The sequence below is a fragment of the Silene latifolia genome, chromosome 1 (assembly GCF_048544455.1).
Source record: "Silene latifolia isolate original U9 population chromosome 1, ASM4854445v1, whole genome shotgun sequence".
Classification (NCBI taxonomy): domain Eukaryota; kingdom Viridiplantae; phylum Streptophyta; class Magnoliopsida; order Caryophyllales; family Caryophyllaceae; genus Silene; species Silene latifolia.
The window spans coordinates 163,160,895-163,168,193 of record NC_133526.1 but is presented as its reverse complement, the minus strand read 5'-3'; positions in this window follow the sequence as shown (position 1 = coordinate 163,168,193).

The following is a 7,299-nucleotide window of genomic DNA, read 5'->3' as shown; positions in this document are numbered from 1 at the left end:
GCTGCAACCTCATATTTCTTCGTAATTTCTCAATGATTTGAGCTTACAAGCTCTAAATACCTGCAAGTGCACAATAATACGTGCCCAAAATTGCGCAAAACCCAGAATAAAGTCTAAAGTACTTAAGAATCCTAAACAAGCGAAATAAAATGCGAAGTTTTCGCGCACACAAAAGCAATAAAAATTGTCATTAACAAAAGCAAATAAAATGAAGTTTATAACGAACTCGATCAACTAATAGTTGATCAATAAAGACCACGGTATGGCCCATTTCGTCGGCTCCTGGCTACTAGAGGTAGCCTCAATGGTGCTTATCCGAGCGAATTTGCACCTCTTAGCTTCCACGTCCGTATGGCTCAACGGATCGTATTCTCATCATCTCCCAGTCAATGACCTCTGCCGGCTCATCCAAGTCCAAATCGACTCTCGGCTTTGATCGGCTCGTCATCAACTATCTCATTAATTCCATAGCTCGTGCAACCAAGACCTCCTCTTTGAATGATAGGCTTTGTCGCGACTAGAGTGACTGCAGACTCATCCTTCCCCAAACCAGCTCTGCAATGTCTAAAACAATAGATTCTTCCTCCTTCTTGCTCCCAATCTGGGGCGGAGGGGTTAACACAGAAGTAGTAATAGAGACAGGCAATTCAGGAAGCACAAAGTACGATTTCTTTTTAGAGACCGTATTACAAGTAACAGGCCACATGGGGTCCTTCTTTTTAACAGGTTGGGCAAAAATGATAGAATGTTTCCCAACTTTGAAGGTCAAAGTTCCAGAGCCTACGTCAATAATCGCACAAAGAAAGTGTGCGAAACGGCCTACCTAGGATGATCGGTATATGGGCATCCTCAGGCATGTCAAGGACAACAAAGTCAACAGGGAAGAAAAACTTCCCTATTTGGACGGGTATGTCCTCTAGGACTCCTATAGGCTCGACCGCAGATCGGTCAGCCATCTGAACTGTCATGTCTGTGATAGCAAACCGGGTCAACTTAAGTTTCCTAGTTAGACTCAAGGGCATGACGCTTATACTAGCCCCTAAATCACACAATGCCTTCTCAATTGAGAAGGTACCTATGTTGCAAGGAAAGAAAAAGCTGCCGGGGTCCTCTAACTTAAGGGGTGCGGTGTGAGAGAGATAAGAGCAAGACTCCTTAGTAAGTGCGACGGTGTGCCTTTGTTTCAAGTGACCGCTTCTTGGACAAAAGTTGTTTCATAAATTTAGTATAAGCGGGCACTTGGTTAACTAACTCGAGAAAAGGAAACTGTACATTCGGACTACGGATAACTTTTTCAAATTCTTGAAAGATACTGTTCCTTGGTCGGCACTAGCCTCTCCGGGTAAGAGGCTGTGAGAAGTACCTTAGCCCTCTCCTCTAAATCGCGTGTGCCGGTATCCGTGGACTTAGGCTGAAAGTCCACCACCTTTTCCTTGTTGAAGCTTGACCCTTCCTCAAACCGTCTCAAATGAGAACCATTAACCGTCATTGGATCGAACCGGAGCGGGATCGACCCATCGCATTCGGGTCTTGTCCTAATGTCTTCTGGATCTGTCGAACCCGAAACAAGTGGTCTCAGATTATTTGGCATTAAAGGACGAAATTCCTCGCTATCGCAGATAATATCGGTCGATCGACCACTATCCCCCGATCGATCGACGCGTATACTGATTCGAAGCTCAGTAACCCGTGCTTGATCGATCGACTAGGTATATCGATCGAACGACCGATATACCCGGTAGACTACTGTTTCTTTGATTTATTCGTTGAAGCTTTCTTTTGAGTTGTTTCCGGCTCATCTTTTTCAACAGCGTCCTCGACCATGGCAAGACCATCAAGGGTGGACCCGCTCCTCAAAGTGATGGCATTTAAGGTCTCCTTTTGGTCAGTTTGGGTCGGCAAGTGTCCGGGAGCTCGAGTGTTGCTTTTGCTAGCCAATTGAGCAATTTGGCTCTCTAGTAGCTTCATCCCGGCCTCTCTTGCTTGGGACTCCTTTAGCAACAAGTTCTTAAGCTCGGAAAATTCAGAATTCGGCGATTGTTCTTCTTTGCGGCACATAGGGAGGTTTCGATATTGTTGTTGCTTTTGATGAGGGGGCACATAGGGTTCTTCTTTGCGGCGGAGCTTGAGTTGGGTTCGGGACATTTTGGCTCCTCCAACTCAAGTTTGGATGGGTATTCGGCTCATAGTAGGTGTTGGTCTGCCTATAGTGTTGAAAGGCAAAGACAAGACTCAAAGGGACTAGGCAGTTCTTCGAGACATGTCCCTCGGCTCCACACCTTTCACGGACGAAAGGACCGTCGACACAAACATTCACTTGGTACATCCCACCTTTAGAAGCTCCTCCTAGTTCATACTTGTCAAATCTCGCAGTAAGAGCCTCAAGCGCAGCGACAGAGGAAGATTCAGCAGCTCTCCTCTGGTTCCCTCTGGAATTCCCATACTCGGCCTTGTGGGTAGCTAGATCGTCAATGATCTTCCACCCCTTGGTTGCTCCCAAATTTTCAGCGAATCGTCCATTGGCTGCAGCATCCAAAATGGCCCTCTGATCGTCGTACAACCCATTGTAGAAATGATTGCACAAGCTCCACTTTTCGAACCCATGGTGCGGTATGGTTCACACCAACTTCTTAAAATGGACCCATGCTTCGTGGAAGTTCTCATCCGGCCCTTGTTTAAAGCCCGTGATTTGAGCTCTAATAGCAATCGTCCTTGAAGCAGAAAAGTACTTCTTGTAGAATGCTAATGCCAATGAATTCCAATCGGTGATCCCCTGAACGGTTCGGTTCAAATCTCTATACCACTCCCTTGCAGCATCACGAAGGGAGAAGATGAACATGATTTCCTTGATCTGGTCTTGGGTCACGCCGGCTGGTGGGGGTATGGAACAATGATGAGTCAATAAAGGTCTCCATATGCTTATTTGCATCTTCATTTGCAGCTCCCCGAATCGGTTCTTCTCAACCATGCTAATGTATGAAGGCTTTGGTTCGAACTTCCTGGCATCTCCTGGTAATTCGAACCCCTTATATAAGTTTTCAGCTGTCGGCTCAGAATGACTAGCTATACTCGCTTCCTCGGCCATGACTGGAATTTCTGGAGAAGTAACTGTCTCGGCTGAAGAAGTGGAAACGGGTGAAGACTGTGGGTCTTCTTCGAACAGATCGTTCTCGTAATAGCTTGACAGAGTACTCAGCTCTTCCTCTGTCGGTAATACCCTTTGTGATCGTCTCAACTCGCGCAAAGATTTCTCTAACTCAGGGTCAAATGGTACTAGTTCACCACCCTGTGACCTGTGCATAAGAGTAAACTACAAAAAGAATATAAGAAAAGTTTAAGGAACAGAAGTCCCTTAAACTAAGAAAGACTAAAAATAAAAAAAACTAAAATTAGAACTATTGCCTCCCCGGCAACGGCGCCAAAATTTGATACCCGTCGTTGTGAGTATCAAAAATAAGATTTATAATTTCCTATTAAGACTAACCTAGGCTAGTGGTAACAGGGTCGAACCACAAGGAGGCAGATGTAAATTCTAATTGATTTATATTCAGTCTAAGGTAACAATTGTGGGGGTTGAGTTGAGATGGTCTATAGGTAAGACCAAATAAAGATAATAAACTAAAAAGACGGTTTAAACAGATAAAGAAGGGGTACTAGGATGATCGGTTTATTAAAGCTTCGGCGGTAGCATACTAAACAGGTCTAAATCGAACACAAGTGAGGCGGGAAACAAGAGGTCCTCTCGGTCCACTCTTAACAAATAGCATCTTTCCATCTCGCTATAGGTCCCTAATATCACTAATACTGACTCTCGTCCTGAAAAGTGACTAACGGTCTAAACTATACCTATCTTTCGATCTTAGCACAGTTTAGTCGATTTAATTGGTGGTCAAATAACTTTCCCTATCTTTCGATCTAATGGGTCGGTCATAAAATAAGCATCTAACTGGTCGCATGCATTCGATTCGTTAAATATAAGATTAAAATCAATTAAAACGAAGGGTAACCTCACGAGGTCAGTCGATCGACCGATAATGCCATCGATCGATCGTCGACATGCGAATCAGCCGTGTTCAATACTTTGCCGCCTACGCTAAAACTCGCCTACATCCTAGCACAATCTATTTAGCTACTCATGCTAAGGGTAAAAACAATAACTTTAATGATGAAATTAACTAACGGATTCATGCTTGAAACGACAAAGAGAATAATTAACATAAAGAATAAATTGGCTGCTAGAATTAACTAGCAATTCTATACTAATGACGAAAATAAGTAATAATCTGGAAATTAGAACAGAAGGAATACCGAATTTCGCAGAAGGAATGTAACGGAGTGATTGAAAGCACAACGGAAATCCAATGCAAATTAATATCCCAAACCCTAATTAGTAAACTAAAACTTAATGTAAAATTCTGATAATAATGCTTCTTTCCTAAACTAGGTATTCTCAGTTACGTTATATAGAAAGTGTACGTAACAATTATTCCAAAACCTAAACTTAATGGGCTTCAAGTTCCTCGGTCTTTTAATTCACGTCTGGAACAGCAGTGTGGTCGATCGACTAAGGTAGGTGGTCGATCGACTGGGATAGCATTGAACAGTAGCTTCTGTAACCCGATAGTTGGTCGATCGACTGAGGGTGATGGTCGATCGATTGGCTGAGCTGCTACTTGACTTCTATAAACTCGTGGGTTTGTCTTTTGGGCCTTGAAATGCGCACCAAGCTCGTTCCTTAAGCAAATACTTCTCGTCACATGTAATGCAAGATACTCGGGGACGGATTTAGCTCGATTTCCGCTGGATTCTTCACATTTCTGCAATAATGTACAAAAATACGGAAGTAGACGGAAATAGGGAGAAATGCAGCATAAACTACATGAATGAGCTCTGAAATGCGTGTAAAATGGGATGTAAAACATCATATGAAAGACACGCATCAGGTACGTCTATAGTTTGACCGGGAGATATAACAATTAACTACCTGTAAATATTTTTACGTAACTACCATTTGACCCAACAATGATTAAATTATGGTTGTTATTCTAAAGAAGGAGATTTGTTGCATCATTTAGTTGATTATGTAAAGTAGATATTATTGTTTTACTTGACCAATTGAAAAACAAACAGGTATTAATGAACAAAAGCTAAAAACTCTCAGTCCCAAGTATCATATATATAAACTTCATATTGGTTTTATTTTTCTAAAAAAACAATATTGTCGAGAGCAAGGGTTAGTTTCCATTGGATTGTGGTTTTTTCTAGAAGTAGGGGTTTAGTTTTTCACTTGGTTGGATAAATTTGAGATAAGTTTCAGAGACAAGGATCGATGTTTTAAGGGATGGGGTTGTTTTAGATCATGTGTGTGAATAGGGAAGAAAAATAGGGGTCTGCAGGAAAGATTCTGTTTCAAATGACAAGACCGGGGCCAAGACTATTGCTATAGAGAGGGGGTGTCATAAGCAGCCCTAGACATGTAGTATTGCGTCGGAATTTGGTTCACATTCAAACGTACTTCTATAGTTTGACCGGGAGATATAACATTCTACTACCTCTAAATATTTTTACATAATTACAATTTTATCCGGCAATGATTAAATTATGGTTGTTATTCGAAAGGAGATTTGTTGCATCATTGAGTTGATTATGCATAGTAGATATTATTGTTTTCCTTGATCAATTGAAAAACAAACAGGTATTAATGAACAATTTCTAAAAACTATCAGTCCAAGTATCATATATATAAACTTCATATTGGTTTTATTTTCCTAAAAAAAGTATTTTATTAGTCAAACACTCTTTTATTCTTATGTCAATATTATGTTAACGGAAATTATTTGTTTCTCATGTGGCATACATAAAATCTTAGACATCAACCATGTATTATATGTCTATATTCCATTTTATTGTGAAATTTATCACAGATTATTTTAATATCCGTGCAACGCACGGGCAAGAAAACTAGTCCAAACTATGGCCGACCTTCTTATAATACTCCCAACTATATTTAATCTCATAATAAACCGAACTATTAACACTCTTTTCTCACAATGCAGTAGGTGACCTAGTACCGGTAAGTCAGGTCATTGTATCTATTGTTTTCATGTAATAATAATGATAATATATACTTCAAAAGTCCAAAGCCACCATTCTTACTTCCTTTTCACATTTCCTGACCACCATACATCATTCCACCTACACGGCTACACGCCTATTTCTACCAACACCTAACACCACCCCCAAATACTAATCAACATCTAACCCCGCCTCTCCCGCCAACACTAGAATCCGTCCACCACATGGACAATCTCACCACGACATTCACAAACCACCATTAATAACAACCCTCACCGCTGGTGTCCTTCAAAGCTGTTACTTTCAGATTCCTCCCACATAGGATCTGCTTCGAGGTGGGATGTGAGTCGAGACCCTTGTCGCCGCTGTCGCTTATACACCACCACCATCAATCGTTACCTGCACTATCAGTGGTGCACTGTTTCTGAATCTCTAACTCCCAAATTAATTTGGGGAAAATTTTCAATTAGGGTTGATAAGTTAACTAATTTGGGGAAAATTTCATTTGGGATTCTCATTAACTATATTGTATTCCGTATTTCCGAAAACGTTAAAGTGAGCTTTTGGGTCGAATTTGCGGCATATATTCATTGGATGCATGATTTGTTAGTAAAGATTCAGGAATTGGGCGGGATTTGAGACGGGATTGTAAATAATCAGGGGTGGTGGTTGGTGAGTCGAAGGTGGTGGTGGTTGTTGTGGCTTTTGGTTTTGTGGGAGACGGCAGTAAGTGGTGCGGGGAAAGATATAATAATATTTTTTTTATGCCACCTGAGCTCCACGTCACCTTCCGGTCATATAATATAACAGGTCAAAATTAGGGGAGTCTATTTTGAGAAGATTGTATACTTACTTGGGTTTATTTTAGAATAAAACATAGTTCAGATTATTACGAGAAGATGTGTAATAGTATGGATTATTCCTTAAATTAATCCAATTTATTTTTGCTGGGCAAATCACATTGGGGACGTAACTACATACCAAATACACAAATTCTCATTGAAGACATGACATATCCGTCACAAGCTGAAGACGGATACCATTTTACCTCACAATGTACCCACTTTTTCTCTCTCTGCAACACTATTCATGTGGTCCCCTTTCTCCACTAACCCATTTTGTTACCATTTTATCTCACAAAATATCCGTCACAAATGGTAACCCGTCACAAGGGAGACCAATTGTACCAAATATTGTTATGGATTATAGATATGTAATATATGT